This window comes from Orcinus orca, chromosome 21 (genome assembly GCF_937001465.1).
Source record: "Orcinus orca chromosome 21, mOrcOrc1.1, whole genome shotgun sequence".
In the NCBI taxonomy this organism is placed as follows: Eukaryota; Metazoa; Chordata; class Mammalia; order Artiodactyla; family Delphinidae; genus Orcinus; species Orcinus orca.
The window spans coordinates 14,295,459-14,313,220 of record NC_064579.1 but is presented as its reverse complement, the minus strand read 5'-3'; the positions used below and the strand labels follow the sequence as shown (position 1 = coordinate 14,313,220).

The 17,762-nt window shown below is 42.4% G+C and overlaps 1 protein-coding gene across 4 annotated transcripts in view; it reads right to left on the bottom strand.

Moving 5' to 3' along the window:
• Positions 1-17,036, bottom strand: part of TRMT9B (tRNA methyltransferase 9B (putative)) — a 65,962-nt gene extending 48,926 nt beyond the window's left edge. For 2 of the 4 annotated variants that reach the window (XM_049704232.1, XM_049704234.1), the window contains exon 1: positions 15,741-15,876. The gene's annotated coding sequence lies outside the window, so the exon portion shown is untranslated. Of the gene's footprint in view, positions 1-15,740; positions 15,877-16,686 lie in introns of those variants that run through there. The other 2 variants (XM_033400618.2, XM_049704233.1) reach the window with 2 other exon arrangements.
• Positions 17,037-17,762: the final 726 nt, after the last annotated feature.

Here is a 17,762-nt window from a genome sequence, read left to right as displayed (position 1 = left end):
TTTTCACTCTGTCTCTCTCTTCTCCCTTGTAATTTGCTGCTTTTCGTTGGCTTGGGGCTTAAAAGAGATCAGACAACTAAATCTGTTGGAAGCCTACCTAAAAAATGGAGAAAAAGACATTCGGGTCATTAGAGGGGTCAGCTTTGGATGAACCAGTTTGGTGCTATCTGTACTGATGGCTCTCAGGCTGTGTTGGTTCTGGGTCATGATCTGGAGGCTGGAAAAGGCTTGCTGGACCTGTGGCCTCCTGCTACATCCTCGGTGCTGGCCCTCTGATTGTCAGCCTTTGGTTTTTCAGGCAGAGCTCCCTGACCTCAGCTCCCTGCTGTGTGCTCGCATCAGTGCTGATTCTGTTTCATTTCTACTGAGCTCCTTCCTGATAGCTCAGATCTCGTAATTCTCTCCATTGTCTGTAGCAGTCCACACCTCTGAAAACCAACCAGTGCAAGTAGCGGGGTTTGAACGTTTACCTCACACACCTGAGGCTTTCAATTCAGAGTAAGTGCCACAGTTATGAAAGCTGCATAAAAGGAGGAATTATGCCAGGTGGAAAAAAAAAGTGGTCTGATTTGCAGGCAGCTTGCATTGTGTTTTCTAAGAATATGTTTGACATTTTAAGCTTTCCTGTGGCAGCAAATTGTAGTTCTCCTAGCAGCAAGAGTGATTAAGTCTGTGCCCAGAATAAACCAGACTGTTTTGGAAAGTTTAATTTTTTCAGTTTTCATACTCTATTTTATGACAGTGTTTGTTTCTTCAGCAATAAGCCTGTAAGGATACAGTCTATCATGTCTAATTTAAAACTATAAATACCATTTTTTAACCTTCACAGAGTTTCGTCATAATCTACTTAAAAAAACAAGTTAAATACAGTTTGATTCTAAATTAAAAATTAAATAAGGCAATTAGGATTGACATACATACGCTAATACGCATAAAATAGGTAACTAATAAGAACCTGCTGTATAAAATCCAAAAAAAACTTAAATAAGACAAAAGATTTAACGTAAAGCACCTATGGCAAGATGGAAATATTTCTTGGTGATGATTATACAACACTTAATGGAATCCAGGAAGCCATCTTCATGGACTGAGTGTTTGCATCTCCCCCAGAATTCATATGTTGAAGCTCTAACCCTCAGTGTGGCTATATTTGGAAATGGGCCTATAAGGAGGTAATTAAGATTAAATGAAGTCATAAGGGTAGGGTCCTGATCTGACAGGATTAATGTCCTTATAAGAGACACCAGAGGGCTCTCTCTCTCCATGTGCACACAGAGGAAAGGTCATGTGAGGACACAGTGAGAAGGTGGCCATCTGTAAGCCAGGAAGCAGAGGGCTCTCAGCAGAAACCAGACAGGCTACAACCTTGTGCTGGAACTTCCAGCCTCCAGAACTTGTGAGAAAACAAATTTCTGTTGTTTAAGCCACCCAGTCTACGGTACTTGGTCATGGCAACCATGCTGACGAAGACACCATCTATTTTGTGATAGGTACACTTATTTTACCAAGAAGGGTGATGCTGTGTCATCAACTGTAAGATGTACCCCAATTCCAATGATGTGGAAATGTGAAACATTAAAAAATAAGGATGAAATACAATGTTTTTGATAAATAGTTTTTAAATAACAACAAAAATAGGACAATACTGACTTGAGTTTTTAGAAGTAGCTTTCCCCTTAGAAAGCTTTCCCCTTTCCCCAGTCAATAGTCTACTTCGATCACCAGATCTTTGTTTGATGGCCTCCTAAATTGATGGAAAATGAGAAGTTGCACAGCTCATGCATGAGAAAACTAAAGTCAAATATGGGCAAATAGATATAAAAACAAAGCTTTCACTTTTATTGTTTACATTGGGAACCTAACTCAATTTCCCCAGAAAGCCTGAGATATTGACAAAAGGGTACCTTATCAGGCTGACTCTGCTCCTACTTCATTACGAAAACGTAGATTTCTTCAGTTTCCCTCTTACTACCCCACAGTCTTGTACATCCCTTTTGTTTCTGAATCATCAGACTCCTGTCAAGGCTAGCCCCTCTCCTCCGTTGACCCCATCTTTCCTGAGACAATAGCCTCTTCTTTCCATCCCAGCGTTAGGCTCTGGCCCCGTGGCCTCCTCTCCTCAGCCAGCAGAGACACAGAGCTTAAACAGAAACAGAAAACCACACACAAAGCATGCCATTCCCAGACCCTACTTCTGCCCTCAAGCTTTACACTCCTCTTTCCTTTTCAAGAGGGGTCCATGAGCCCCGCCGGCTTCCTCGTCCTTCATTCTCCTCTCAACCCACTGCAGCCTGGTTGCCGTGTGACACACTCTATCACAAAGGTCTCTTGGGTTCTCCTGCCCACACCACCCTGGAGAAACAGTACAGTTGAATTCCACAGGATGGTCATTTTGCCGGCACCTCTGGGACTGACCATTAGCACGTGGGCCAGAATGTAGTCTTTCTGAAGCCACTGGTCATCCAGCAGCCAAGAGGCCTCAAACAGCTAACGTGCTGCTCAAGCGAAGAATTCAGGATGCTGAGGAAGGCTTGAAGGGAAATGGTTGCAGGATATAAGGGCGGAGAGGGAAGAATGTGATGCTGGCGTGGTCAGGCCGAGGAAAATATCAGCTGTGTGTGGACTGAGGTTCAAGCTCTATGTCACAGTAAGTGAAAATCATGCCATTGGTGTCACTTATAAATACTTGAGAGCCAACGAGTAAATAAAACTATATAGTTCGTTTCTGAAGGACTAGAATCCACCTGTACTGATTCTACAAGCCCAGAGGTCCAGAATGCCACACTGCAGTCTAGTTCAGATAAACAGATCCATGATCTACCTAAAGTCGTCACAACTTTAACTAAATGAGTTGGTACACAAAGTATTCAAAAACTTGAATAAATGTTTTAATGGTTACTATGACCTGTAATAAAAATTTCCATGTCAAAATATATCGTATCGTTTTCCTCCATTTTTAAAAAATATTCAATTATTCTTCAATTTCCTGTTTTAAAGCACGAATCATAATACACAGAGCACTGGGAGTCACTCAAAACACCAAACATGTGGTTAAAAGTCTGCCACTTGACAGTTAACAGGGCATGTCTTGCCTACAGCAACAGTCATCTGCTTTTAACAGCACAAGTGGTGGGATTTCTAGTAGCTTCTGCTTTTCAAACATTCACTATCATCCCAAAGTGGTATGTTATACATAAAGCCGTCAGTGTATACCAAAATATATCATCCTAATGAAAATAAAAAGCTTCTGCATGCACGTATTGCCAATGCATCTCAAGAGGCCTAAATTTTAACAAGCAGAATAGACAGATTATCAGTTAAAAGATCATAAATTACTTTAAAAATGTCTGGCTCAGCATTCCCCTTGCAGGTTTCTACATCTACTGCATAAATACAGGTGTGCACCTGTGTCTATATAGCTTTTTTTAAGGGAATGGCGGATGGTCTGGCCCAGTTTTTCATGGTCACGTAGGAACTACAACATTCTTCGCTAGCAAAACAAGAAAAGGTAGGTCTGCATTTCTGGCAACTTGAGGCAAAGCCTCAAGAGCTTCCTGCAGAGAAAACCAGCCTGGAGAATCCGGGCAGTGTCTGCAGTAGGAAAAATTAATGGTAGAAGGTTGGAGAGCCTCGATAATGAAGGGTTTTTCTTTCTTTCTTTCTTTCTTTCTTCAAGAAACCACTTAAAATTTTATTCTTTAATTAGCAACCTTGGGGAGGAAAAGGACATGAGGACTTAAAGGCAGAGGCAGAGACCCGAAAGCAGCTGGGTTTTCCTTGTTAGGCTGGAGCAGAGTTGAAACCAGGGCAGATCCCCTCCAGCTCTGGGCTCTGGCAGCAGCCTCCTCTCTACATCCTGGTCCCAGGTCGGTTTGGCTGCAAACTGGCTTCACTTCATCCGAGGCTTAAGTCTTACAGCTTCAAGACCGACATTTTCTCTGGTTTCAGGCCTGTCATTCATTGGATTCTCTGGCCTCTGATCCAAGTCTTGAACCCACATGCAACTGGATGGCAAGAAGTAGTTTGCTCGGAAGTCTGATTGAGCACATGTTCCTCACCTCCTAAGAGCTTGGGTGAAGTTTCTCTGCCTAAGGTAAGTGCAGCTTGTGGAATGTTTCAGCTGGGATTAGAATGACGGAACTGCTGTTGTTTAGTAATTTCCCTGAGTTGGAGCCATGTTCCCTACCTCCTGACATGCCATCACCTGGACCCCTGAAGTTAACGTTTTCTACTCTAGCACATGAAGTGCCTATTAATTTTTTTAAAATATGTAGGTAATCTTAAAATTAACATCTTGCATTGATGTGGAACATTGGTTACAACTGATGAACTAATATTGGTACATTATTATTAATAAATGTTCATAGTATATAGTAGAGTTCATAATTTGTACTATACAGTTTTATGGGTTTTGCCAAATGCAAAATGTCATATATCCACAATCACCCACATACCATGCAGAATAGTTTCACTGCCCTAAAGATCTCCTGTGTCCACTTATTGATCTCCTCTCCCCCACCCCCAAAACCCCTGGCAACCACTGATCTTTTTACTGTCTCTGTAGTTTTGCCTATCCAGATGTCATATAACTGGAATTATACAGTATTTAGCCTTTTCAGACTGGTTTATTGACTTAGCAATTATGCACTTAGGGTTCCTCCATGTCTTCTTGTGGCTCCATAGATATTTTCATCACGGAATAATATTCCATTGTATGGACAGACAGTTTATCCATTCACCTACTGAAGGACATCTTGGTTATTTGCAAATTTGGGATGTTTGTGTTATAAACATGCACATGCAGGTTTTTGTGTGGATTTGCCTGTTAATTTTTTTTTTTTTTAAGATGTTGGGGGTAGGAGTTTATTTATTTATTTATTTTTGCTGTGTTGGGTCTTCATTTCTGTGCGAGGGCTTTCTCTAGTTGTGGCAAGTGGGGGCCACTCTTCATCGTGGTGTGCGGGCCTCTCACTATTGCGGCCTCTCCTGTTGTGGAGCACAGGCTCCAGACGCGCAGGCTCAGTAGTTGTGGCTCACGGGCCTAGTTGCTCCGCGGCATGTGGGATCCTCCCAGACCAGGGCTTGAACCCGTGTCCCCTGCATTAGCAGGCAGATTCTCAACCACTGCGCCACCAGGGAAGCCCCTGCCTGTTAATTTTTCAGTGCTCGCCGATACAGGTGTGGTCTAATGAGAGCAGACTTGTGAACGCTGTTCATTTTCAGCGCCCATGAGATACTCACTTTGGGTCTGCTTTTCTCAACATCCTTAACACCTGTTGGGCTCTCAGCTATCATCTCTGGCTGGCAGATAACTTCTGCATACAGATGTATTTTCTGAAGCTCAGTTACCACTCATTACCAAAAGTTTATTAAGTTTCTTCAAGGCTGCTGTTAGAGATGAACGAGATTCCTTTGTTGACTCCACAGAAGGCTGGTATCTGCCACTGAGATTTAAAGAGAGGGAGCAGTTCCCATCCAGCAAATGCAGCAGTTCCTTATTTGTTGCAGCTATGTCGGTGTAACTTTCCAGGGCTATAAATCTGTAATGGGAATAAAATTACCTAAAATTTCAAATGAAGGTCATATTTTAATGCATCTATTTCCATAAAGGGATTATCTAAGTTTTGGGTGCACCAGTGTTCTTGACATTGATATCTACTTCCACAGCCAAAGGAAGAATATTTTTCTCTGTATGTGGAAGGTCCACAGCCGATGACTGTAGCCCATCTCCTTTTATCTCAGCTTCCAAGCCAACAGATGGTTGTTGGTTCTGTTGCCTGTTTCCAGGAAGTTCACTGTCCCCTGTGTTATGTTTTTGGTCACGTGGACCAATTCTGTTCGATCTCATGCTGTTGATCCCCTAGTTCTTTGTGCTGCTGGAGGCTATTCATGTGACTCCAACTCTGACCTTCTAGATGCCAGGCCTTTTCACTTAGAGACATCTGTGGTCAATGCATTATGGTAGTTGTGACAGAAAAGCTAGCTTCCTTTCTTGTGTGAGGGTGGAATTTGAGACCCTGGGTGTTTTTTTCAGCAGGCAGCTTGTTTAGATTATCTCAAATTCCTTTTTCTGATGAATTCTGCAGAGGCATAGCTGGACTTCAGCCTGACAGAGTATTATGCTGAAGGAGTATAACCAGAAAGGATCCTGAGAGGAAATAATGTTCTTTTTTCCCTCCATTTAACTTCATTTAAAAATCAATATGGTGGGTATATACCCCAAAGAATTGAAAGCAAGGGCTCGTAGAGAAATTTGTGCAGCCATGTTCACAGCAGCATTATTCACAATTGCCAAAGGCAGAAGCAACTCAAGTATCCATTTAGTAATGAATGGATAAACATAATGTGTATATACATACAGAAGAATACTATTCAGCCTTAAAAAGATGTAAAACTCGGATACATGCTACAACGTGGATGAACTTTGAGGACATTTTGCTAAGTGAAATAAGCCAGTCACAAAAGGACAAATACTGTGTGATTCCAGTAATATAATGTCCCTAGAGGAGTCAAATTCATAGAGACAGGAAGGAGGAATGGTGGTTGCCAGGAGCTGGGAGGAGACGTGAATGGGGAGTTACTGTTTAATAGGTATAATTTCAACTTTGAAAAATGATAAATGTTCTGGAGATGAATGATGGTGATGGTTGCACAACAGTATGAATGTACTTAATGCCACTGAACTATACACTTAAAAATGGTTAAAATGGTAAGTTTTATGTTATATATATTTTACCATAGTTTTAAAAAAATCAATATTACAATTAAGGCAGTAATACAACACAACTAGCACCTTAATCTTGGGTGACCGTAAGTCCTGGTTTGCTGGGGCAGTGCCCACTTGTGCTTCTTTTCCCCAGGGCAATCATTAATACAGGCAGACCTTGAAGATATTGTGGGTTCGGTTCCAGACCACCGCAATAAAGCGAATATTGCAATAAAGTGAATCACATGAATTTTTTGGTTTCCTAGTACAATAAAAGTTATGTTTGCAATATACTGCAGTCTATTAAGTGTGCAATAGCATTATATATTTCAAAAATGTACATACCTTAATTAGAAAATACTTTATTGCTAAAAAATGCCAACCATCATCTGAGCCTTCAGCGAGTCTTACCTTTTTGCAATAGTAACATCAAAGATCACTGATCACGCATCACCACAGCAAATATAATAATAATGAAAAAGTTTGAAATATTGTGAGAATTATCAAAATGTGACACAAAGGCATAAAGTGAACAAATGCTGTTGGAGAAATGGCACTGATAGACTTGCTCAATGCAGGGCTGCCACAGACCTTCAGACTATAAAAAACACAAAACCTGCAAAGTGCAATAAAATGAAGTGCAATAAAACAAGGTCGGCCTGTAGCACCCTTTTCCCTCTCAAAAGTGTCCCAGGTTGAACAATAAGTCACATGATCACGCTGGATCTGTTTCATAATTGCATGGATCATTGCACTGTCATCTTCATTGGCAAATGTCTCAACATTTAGAATGTGCCCGCATTTTCTAGAATTACTCTAATTACAAGCTCGATGTCCCGGAAAACATATCCGATCTTTTTTATTTTTATTTTTTAACTTAAAACAACACTCGTTTATTTGCTCACAATTCTGTTGCTTAGACGTTTGGCATGACATGACTGAGTCTTCTGCTCAGACTCTGGCGAGACTGAAATCAAGATATCAGCCAGGCTGAGCTGTCATCCAGAGGCTCTGGCGTAAAATCTGCCTCCAGGCCAGTTCTTGGAATTGAATTAAATTTCTGTGGTCATAGGATTGAAATCCTTGATCAGACTGAGGTCCCCCTTTCCTTACTTCCACCCTTAACATTTAAAAAAAAATTATTGATGACTTGTTGAACACTGACTAAATACCAAAAGCAGTCCTCTTTTCTTACAAACTCCTTACTTCTTTAAACACCAAACCCCTCTTTCTTTGGCTTTTTCTAAAAATTGAGGTAATGTTGGTTTATAACATTACGTAAGTTTCATGTGTACAACATTATATTTTGACTTCTGTGTACACTACGGTGTGCTCACCCCCAAAAGTTTAGCTTCTGTCACTGTACAGTTGATCCTTCTACCCATTTTGCCCTCCGCCCATCCCATAACCACTGCTGTGTTCTCTGTCCCTTTGTTTGTGTTCTTTTGGTTTGTTCGCTTGTTTTGTTTTGTTCTGTACTCCACAGAAGAGTGAGATTACACGGTATTTGTCTTTCTCCATCTAACTTATTTCACTTACCATGACACCTTTAAGATCCATCCATGTTGTAGTAAATGGCAAGATTTCATCTTTTTAGGGCTGAGTGATATTCCGTTGTGTACATAAGCCACATCTTCTTTATCCATCCATCAATGGGCACTTTGTTTCCATATCTTGGCTATTGTAAATAATACTGCAGTGAACATGGGGCTGTAGATATCTTTTTGAATTAGTGTTTTCGTGTCTTCAGATAAATATCCAGGAGTGGAATTGCTGGATCATGTGGTAGTTCTATTCTTAAGTTTTTGAGGAATCTTCAGATTGGTTGCACCAGTTTACAGTCCCACCAACAGAATATGAGGGCTCCCTTTTCTCCACATCCTTTCCAACACTTGTTATTTCTTGCCTTTTTGATAATAGCCATTCTAATGGGTGTGGAGTGATATCTCACTGTGGCTTTGATTTGCCTGTCCCTAATAATTAGTGATGTCGGACATCTTTTTATGTGCCTGTTGGCCATCTGTATGTCTTCTCTGGGAAAATGTCTATTCAGCTCCTCTGCCCATGTTTTAATTGGGTTGTTTGGGTTTCTGTTGTTGAGTTGTATGTTTTTCATATAGTTTAGATATTAACCCCTTATTGGATATATGATTTGCAAATATCCTCTCCCGTTTGGTAGGTTGTCTTTTCATTTTGTTAATGGTTTCCTTTTGCTGTGAAGAGGGTTTTTAGTTTGATGTAGTCCCATTTGTTTAATTTTTGATTTTGTTTCCCTTGCCTGAGGAGACATATCCAGAAAGACATTGCTAAGACCAATGTCAAAGAGTATACTGGTTTCAGGTCTTAAATTCAAGTGTTTAATCCATTTTGAGTTGATATTTTTGTGTATGGTATAAGACAATAATCTAGTTTCATTCTTTTTCATGTGGCTGTCCAGTTTTTCCAAGAACATTTATTGAAGAGACTATCCTTTCTCCTTGTATGTTCTTTGCTCCTTTGCCATAAATTAATTGTCCATACATGCGTGGGTTTATTTTTGGGCTCTCAATTCTGTCCCATTGATCTGTGTGTCTATTTTTCTGCCAATAACATGCTGTTTTGATTAGTATGGTTTTATAGTAGAATTTTATTTTATTTATATATTTTTAAATTTATTTATTTATTTTTGGCTGTGTTGGGTCTTTGTTGCTGTGCGCAGGTTTTCTCTAGTTGCGGCAAGCGGGGGCTACTCTTCGTTGTGTTGCACGGGCTTCAGGAGTTGTGGGTCGCGGGCTCTAGAGCACAGGCTCAGTAGTTGTGGCGCACGGGCTTAGTTGCTCCGCGGCATGTGGGATCTTCCCAGACTGGGGCTCAAACCCGTGTCCCCTGCATTGGCAGGCAGATTCTTAACCACTGTGTCACCAGGGAAGCCCTATAGTATAATTTTAAATCAGGGAGTATGACGCCTCCAGCTTTGTTCTTTTTTCTCAGGATTGGCTATTTGGGGTCTTTTGTGGCTCCATATAAATTTTAGGATTTTTTGGCTCTATTTCTGTGAAAAATATTGTTGGAATTTTGATAGGGATTGCACTTAATCTGTAGATTGCTTTAGGTAATATGGATGTTTTAACAATGTTAATTCTTCCAGTACATGAGCATGGAATATATTTCAATTTCTTTGTGTCTTCTTTGATTTCTTTCAAAAATGTCTTATAGTTTTCAGTGTACAGATCTTTCACTTCCTTGGTTAAATTTATTCCTAGGTATATTATTCTTTTTGTTGTGATTGTAAATGGGATTGTTTTCTTAATTTCTCTTTCTGCTAGTTTGTTGTTAGTGTATAGAAATGCAACATATTTTTGTATATTGACTTTGTATCCTGCAACCTAACTTCTAATAATTATTTCTAATAGTTTTTTGGTGGGGTCATTGGGGTTTTCTGTACATAAAATCATGTCATCTGCAAATAGTGACAGTTCTTCCATTCCAGTTTGTATACATTTTATTTCTTTTTCTTGCCTAATTGCTCTCCAGTACTATGTTGAGCAGGAGTGGTGAGTGTGGGCATCCTTGTATTGTTCCTGATCTTAGAGGGGAAAGCTTTTAGGTTTTCACTACTGAGTATGATGGTAGCTGTGGGTTTGTTATATAATGCCTTTTTATGTTGAGACATGTGCTTTCTATACCCATTTTATTGAGAGTTTTTATCATAAATGGGTTTTGAATCTTGTCAAATGATTTTTATGCATCTATTGAGATTATTATATGGTTTTTGTCTTTCACGTTGTTAATGTGGTGTATCACGTTGAATGATTTGCCAATATTGAACCATCCTTGCATCCGCGAAATAAATCCCATTTGATCATGGTATGATACGTTTAATGTATTGTTGTATTCTTTGGTAAAACCTTCTAACTCTTGACAAGCTCACTTACTTTGATTTCTGTGGGTTAAAGGGAACAGATAAAAGACATGGTCCTAGATAGCTGCCATTTTTTTTGTCTCTCTCGGCTGACTTTTTGTTGTTTTCTTTTAAAAATATCAGTAGATATTCCTTGAAGTCAGAAATATGTTCATGGTTCAGTTAACTCCACCTTTCACCACACCATGAGAAAATACACCTCCTTCTCTTTAAGAAAGCCACCGTTCTCCATACTCATTACAAGAGTACCATATTACTATACCCCTTGATTGCTATCTCCCCCAGAGCATCAGTCTCCCAAAGGTAGAACCATATATCTTTAGCACCTAGTACCAATCCTGGTACACAAAGGTGCTTAATATCCACTTCATAGTCAGTGAATAAACAAATCATTCAATGATGTTCAAATACTAGTCCTCAAATTTTGCTTTAAAAAATATACAGGAAACCCATGCTCTCTCTATCCACATCCCCAGTTCAATCTGGCACATCATTAATCTAACCAGAGAGTGATTTCAGATTTGGATGTTCTACTTTATAATACACTTGGCAAATCAAAAGATCATTTTGATTTTCAGTCCATAAAAGGAGTTGTATCCTACAAAGCTGGATAAGCTTTCAGCTCCATATAGCTGAAGACAAGAACTCATCATGCTTATAACCCACAGGGAGGAGAAATCCAGGTTTTTCTCTTGAATGTTTACTCAAATATGAATGAAAGAGAAAAACTGTGGGAGGGGAAAGAAGCTGGAATTAGGTCATTTGTGTGTTACTGTAACATAGAAAGATGAATACTACTTACTTTTCCCTGCAGTTAATCAGATTAAGGCTCGATTCAAGCAGTTCCTTCCTGAGAATACACTTTAGGTGGGGTTTAGTTGGGGGCTCAGTATGGAAGAGAGTGGATTTGTCCTGAAGCTGCATTTACAGAGAAGGAGTACTGTTTTTATTTTGATATGTTTATTTTTGGTGGCTTGGGCAGAGTGGCTAAACTCTTGGTGTCACCACTGGACCCAAAAGAACATACTCTTCATATTATAGTGTGGTTTACCCCAGGCAACATTTGTAGTTCTGCATTTAAATGCTTTCATCACCTATCAGAGAAGATACCTGAATGAACTCTCATTTTCTGAAACATGAAAATCACTTAAAAATTATATATGTATTAGACTGACAAATTCACTAAATAACTCCATTTGCCTCAGGTACTTTTCTCTCATTTTCTATCTCCAAATATCAGAGGCAAATATAAAATGATTTCATTCAGTAATCAAGACTAATTCCTAGATGTGCTCATGTAATTCTTGAGTAAAAATAAATGATAATGTGTTACTTAGAAATTGTAAAGATCATATTTACTTTAGTAGTTTGAAAAAAAATCTGACAAGCTCTAGAGCATGAAATAAGTGATTAAAGTGAATTCAAGCATACTCTTTTTTAATCTCCAATTAACAGGACATTTCTATCTTTTTAATCCTTAAAAAAAGCACCATTAAAGTTCCAGAGCAAAGAAGGATTCAGTACAAACACAGATACACAGATAGTTCATCTAATGAAAGAACCAGCCTGCCAGGAGCTATTATTTCCATGATCAGACCTTGGTTCTTCCTTTGTATTGCTATTCATTAAACGTATAGGCTATCTGGGACTTTGGCGGGGAGGACCTTTTAAAAATCATTTTCCCAATATTTTACTTTGATTATTAAACCAAAACAAAGGAACATTATTTCACATTCAGATAGAACCACCATAGGCAGAGGTGGGCGCTTGGTAATTTTTAGTGATTTATTTGCTTGATGCTTTTTCCAGCAATTTTCCAGTAATGACTATAACATCCATCTGATTGAAATGCAAATTGGTTAGCAACTGGATCCTTTTTTGATTCTTACAATATGTCATGTACCTGCTTTGAATGAAATATTCTGGCTCTGATGAAATACGTTTTCAATAAGCGTTAGACATGGAGTGTCACTCAGCATTCATTCTGGTCTCCTTCAGGTGTGCCTTCCTCTATCTCTGAGGCTGGAAAGCCATAAACCACATTGCCCAGAGTCCCTTGCAGCTAGGGTTCTGGGCACAGCTTAGGTTCTGCCAGTGAGAGGAGCTGAATGAGAAGCCAGGTGTCTAAGGAAGATGTTTGCTATCTTGTTTTTGACGTTGGTAACCATGTTCCGTTACTAGCTTCCTGGGTGGAGTGGCGCATTGTAGCAGCTTCTCTGATCACTGGAACACAGCTCAAAGAGTGTGCTCTTGATGTCAGCAGCTCAGGTGGTGGCTCTCAATCCCAACCTCCAGACTTCGGCAATGATGGCCCTAGGGGGCCAGTTCAAAGATGCCTGTTCTCTCTACCGTCCTCCCCAGTCAGGGAACCTGTACCATGTGCAGAGTCTCTGCAGGTGCTGTTCACTGGGCATTAAATGCTCTTCCTTCCCCAAAGACCTTCCTTCACGACCTCCTCCCTCCACAGGTCAAACTCCCCATCTCTGCCTTTGACATGTTTCCTGCATAGCACTTAGCACAGTTATAATGACAGGTTTACCTGTGTATTACCAGCAGACATGCTTCCAGGAGGGGTCAGGTCTGCTTTTCTTGCATTCTGAAGGCTTAGCATGGTGCCTTGGGGTGCTGAATGATTAAAACCTGCATGAATCATATTGCTGCTTCAGCCCCAAAGTCCAAATACTCCATTTCTAAATATATAGCTGTCCAGGGGGAAACTACGGACTGTTATCATTTTATGAGGGCCCCACTTCTAATGGCATTAAGAGAAACTAATTGATTAAAGGTTTAAACTTGATGTGAGAATTTCAGTGGGTCGTCTCCTTCGCTCTCGCCATTATCTCCAAAAGCCACCACAGGTAGCTTCTTTCGCCTAGGTAAGCCAAAGGCCTGTGCATGGGGGAGAAGATGCAGGTTGCACAGTATGAGCCTCTAACTCCCCAGAAACACTGATTACTGAGAGTCTAGCGTACTCTATACTATATTCTATGAGAGTATACTAAGTATACCAGGACAGTGGAATGAGCCACTCACCCAGATATTCAATTCTACCATCAATTACACAGCAACCCCTCCGCAGCCCCTAGGAGATGACATTTAAGTCATAGTATTCCTCTTTGTTGTAAGACCGCTCACAATGTGCATTTTACCCCAAGTAAAATGCTCCATTTGCTCCTGACAGCCACCTTAGTTAGGAAGTATCATTATTCCCATTTCACAGATGAGGAAATGGCTCAGAGCTGGGATTCAGTCCAGGTAATGGAGCTCAAACTCCAAGTGGTTAGAAGTTTCTCTGGATGGGAAGTGAGTACCCAAAGTGAATGGTGTCACTCCTTTTGCATACATCTTGGCTAGAGGTCCAGGCTATGTACTGTCTGATGACATCAAGAGAAGAGAATCACACAGACTGAGGGACATTCAACTGGTCATTTAGCACCACCATACTTTGAGCCTGACCAGCAACCAGTGACCAAGGTATGCCAGAATCAGCCTCCATATTTAGTTCCTTCCGTCTGCCCTTAAATAAATACCAGTATCTTCATCCTTTCCTGCCACTCTCCTCAAAACCCTTCCTAATTTATCTACGAGTAAAAACATAAGATTGCACACAGAAGTGCTGACAGCCTGATCGCAACATTCATCATACCAAGGGCTAAATCACAGTGAGAGCTGACTCAGTTCCCATTTAAGATGTCATTCATTACAATTACATTAATTCATTACAAGTGGAATGCATATAAGTATTCACATATCCACCTATCAGAAATACTGAAAGTATTAATACCTTCTTTACAGCCCTCTTAATCCCCAGTAGGATTTGGCTTTAGAAGATATCGCGATACATACACAGAGATATAAGATGTATTGGGAAGCCCCCCACCCCGCCCCTCCATTTTAATGCAGAGTTAACCATGAAGACATAGCATTTTCCATTTCCCATCCCTCTGGTAAGTAAAATTTTACTAAAACCTTTGAACTACCTTGGTGCTCTTGCTATATGATGACAAACACACAAAAGGACAAATTATTTCCAAAGAACATCATTACAGTAATTGAATCTTTCTAGAAAAAGGATTTCTTTTGAATTAAGAGAAACGTCTGTAGACAGCTCCCCTCTCAAATCCTACCAAATGCATTAAGAAAGCAGTTCTCTGGAGCAGTTTTCCTTAGTGAGGAGGTAGATCCTTTTCAACCTGTCAGGGTCCACTTTAAAAGCAGTTATGGGCAGTCAGTGGCCATCAGGGAGTCACTTTCATTCTCTCCAAATGATCTTCCCCTCTGAGCTACTCTAGAGCATCCCTCACCATCCCTGGAGAGCCCTTTATACTGCATTTTCAGCCGGCCAACAAGGACAGAAGAACCTACAGTTCTCTCTTCCTAAACTTCAAAACAGATTAACCATTCATTAGTCAAGGATTCGCTATGCTGATGAGTCACGTGAATAATAGTACTTCAGCTCCTGAAACAAGGGGTTAAAAGCCAACTGTTACCTGTATTATTGCTAATAACCTTAACCTCAAAATGATATAGTCACATTCTAGCTCTTTGCCCACAGGAAATGTTCAGTGTACACTTAAATGCATGCAGACCAACCCGTAAAAAGCTTTGCATGGAGGTGTTCACAACCCTACCGTCTTTCTACCTAAAGCATCCCATGCTTATAACATTTATCACAGAGAAGCCAGATACTACATAAGGACACAGATAGCAAATATTATACAAATCCTACCATCGCATTTTGATATTCCTTCTTAGACTGTATTTTTGACATTAGCTTGGGCTATTTCAGTTAAGTTCTTCCAAATCAACTAAAAAATATTCTGACAAACTTTCTGGCTTCAAGTTATCTTAGTTCATCGCCTCCTGCTAGTTAAAAATCAATTCCCAAGTGATAGCTTCTAAAGGGAAAGATACACGTGTACTCCAGGAAAACACAAATTCATTTTCACCTTTAGACACTACATGTCCCCTACAGCTCTGGGTTCTGATTTATCCGGTGTAACATCTGAAGCACATCCCCGCAGTCCCTTACTGCACGCCAGTCTCGGCTGGCTGTTCGGATCACGTCTAAGTTTTCAAGGTAAACATGTTACCCTCGGCCACTGGAATGACAGCGGAAGAGCAGGCACTCACCCAGGCGGTCAGACCCGGGACGCGGACGCCGGAGAGCGCGGGAGGCGACCTGTCGCGCCCCCTCCTCCCGGTCCGCGGGGCAGGGGCAGGCGCAGGGCCGGCCGAACTAGGGTGGAAAAGAGGCTTCCCGCCGCTCCGCTCTGCGGACCATTGTCAACGCCACGGTCGCCGGCGCTGGCTGCAAGGTATGGGGGCGGGCAGCTCTACGGAACCGAATAGTTGCAGTGCATCCCCCCCGCCCGAGGCCGGGGGAGAAAATCTGCCTTCGCATCAAAGCCGGGGTCTGTACCGGCTGTAACTTCCACCCGGTGACCTGCTTTAGTGTGTGAGAATGAAAGCGATGGGAAAAAATAGACGGAGCGCGCGCGGGGGAGCGGGGCGCCGGGGACGCGCGTGCCCGGGTGGGAGCGCGCGCGCGCGCCCCCAGGGCTTCCAAAGAGAAGTTGCTGCGCGGCCCCCGGAGGCCTCGGGCAGAGCCTGGGGGCCGCTCCTCCGCCAGTGCCTCCTCCCGCTGCGGCCCGGGTGCGGGCTTCCCGGGGCTCGGGGGCCTCCGGGCGACCGCCCGCGGCCGCGGCGGCACAGCTCCCCGCCCCCATCGCCGAGCCCGCCTTCCTGACCCGCCCTCACCTCTGGGGGCTGCGCTCGGGCTCCGGCGGCCCGGGGACCCAGGCCAGCGGCGCCTCCGGGCCGGGAGGGCGGCCAGCCTCGCAGGCGCGGCGGGCGCCGAGCGGAGCCCGGGGAGTGCCGCCTGCCTGCCCGGTCCCCTGGGAGTGCCCCGCCCGAACGTGCCCGGGAAGTGAGGCTCTGCCGCGCCGCCCGGCCTGGGGATCGGGGTGACCTTCCTGCCCGCTCCCCGCGCTCTTCTCGTCTGTGCCTCCCGGCGTGGCCCGTCCTACGTGGGAGAGGACGCCGAGGCGAGCACACCTGGAGCGCAGCAACGCCGTACCTGGGTGACAACAGCGTGACGTTTCAGCGCGTCTTCTCTCATTTGATCCTGGCAAACACCTTCTGCCACGGAAAGGCCCCCAGTGGGTACATGGGAAAACCGACGATCAAAGGGGTTAAGTCCCAGGTGCCACTGGTCAGACTTTCCGATGTTTTCGCTCAAACGGCCTGCGTAATTTGTTAAGAATTTTTCTAAACTAGACCCTTCAGAAGAAGGGATGGAACTTACGTTGGAAGTATCTGCCGAAAGCTGGACACAGATTTCCCCTCCCCCACCCTCCGCGTCTGTAGCAATAGGGTTAATTTTCTGCCAGGTCCTTAGCCTGGTCGTCTTCAACCTCTGTTATCAAACAGCTCAGTAATTTTAAGAGGCGTATGACTTAAAAAAAAAAAAAAAAAAAAGGCGCGTACCCAATACGGGAAAGTTAACATGTTTAGTAACTGTTCTGACCCTCTTTGTGTTTGAGCTTGACCCTCCCGACTCCGGGGTCGGGGTGGATGGGTGGAGATGTACTTCCAGGCATAGTTTTTTGTGGGGACCCAACTACATGTCTCATATAGATACCGGTGATGCTATTTAAGGCGCTACCAAGAGGGCGGTGGAGATCAGCATATATAGATCGCGATTCTGGAATAGTTTTCTAGTGCCACACTATATCCGGGTAGGGGAGGGAACCTTTGCTTCGGCATCTCTATCTTAATGCCCAAGGATAATCAAATTGACATTTCCTTTTTATATAAACGTTTCGTTTTGCATTTAAAAGGGAAAAAAATCATGAGCCTGGTGATACATGTTCTTCTTGAGCTGAATGCCAAGCCCACAGAAGTGCCACTGCTCATTTTTGCTTCTATTCAGTGGAATTAGAGCTACACTATTTCCTTGGACGCAGGCTCCATACTGGATACTGGGATGTTGCTTGTGCTCTTCTAACAGTGCGGTAGGAGGCAAAGCACACCTAAATAAGTGTAGTACAGTGGCTGCCACATAGCAGGTGCCTAAGAAAATACTTGTCCAGTGAATAGGACCTCAACAGAATGTGATAAATGTGAAAGAGCCCTGGCTTGAATCCTGCAGGA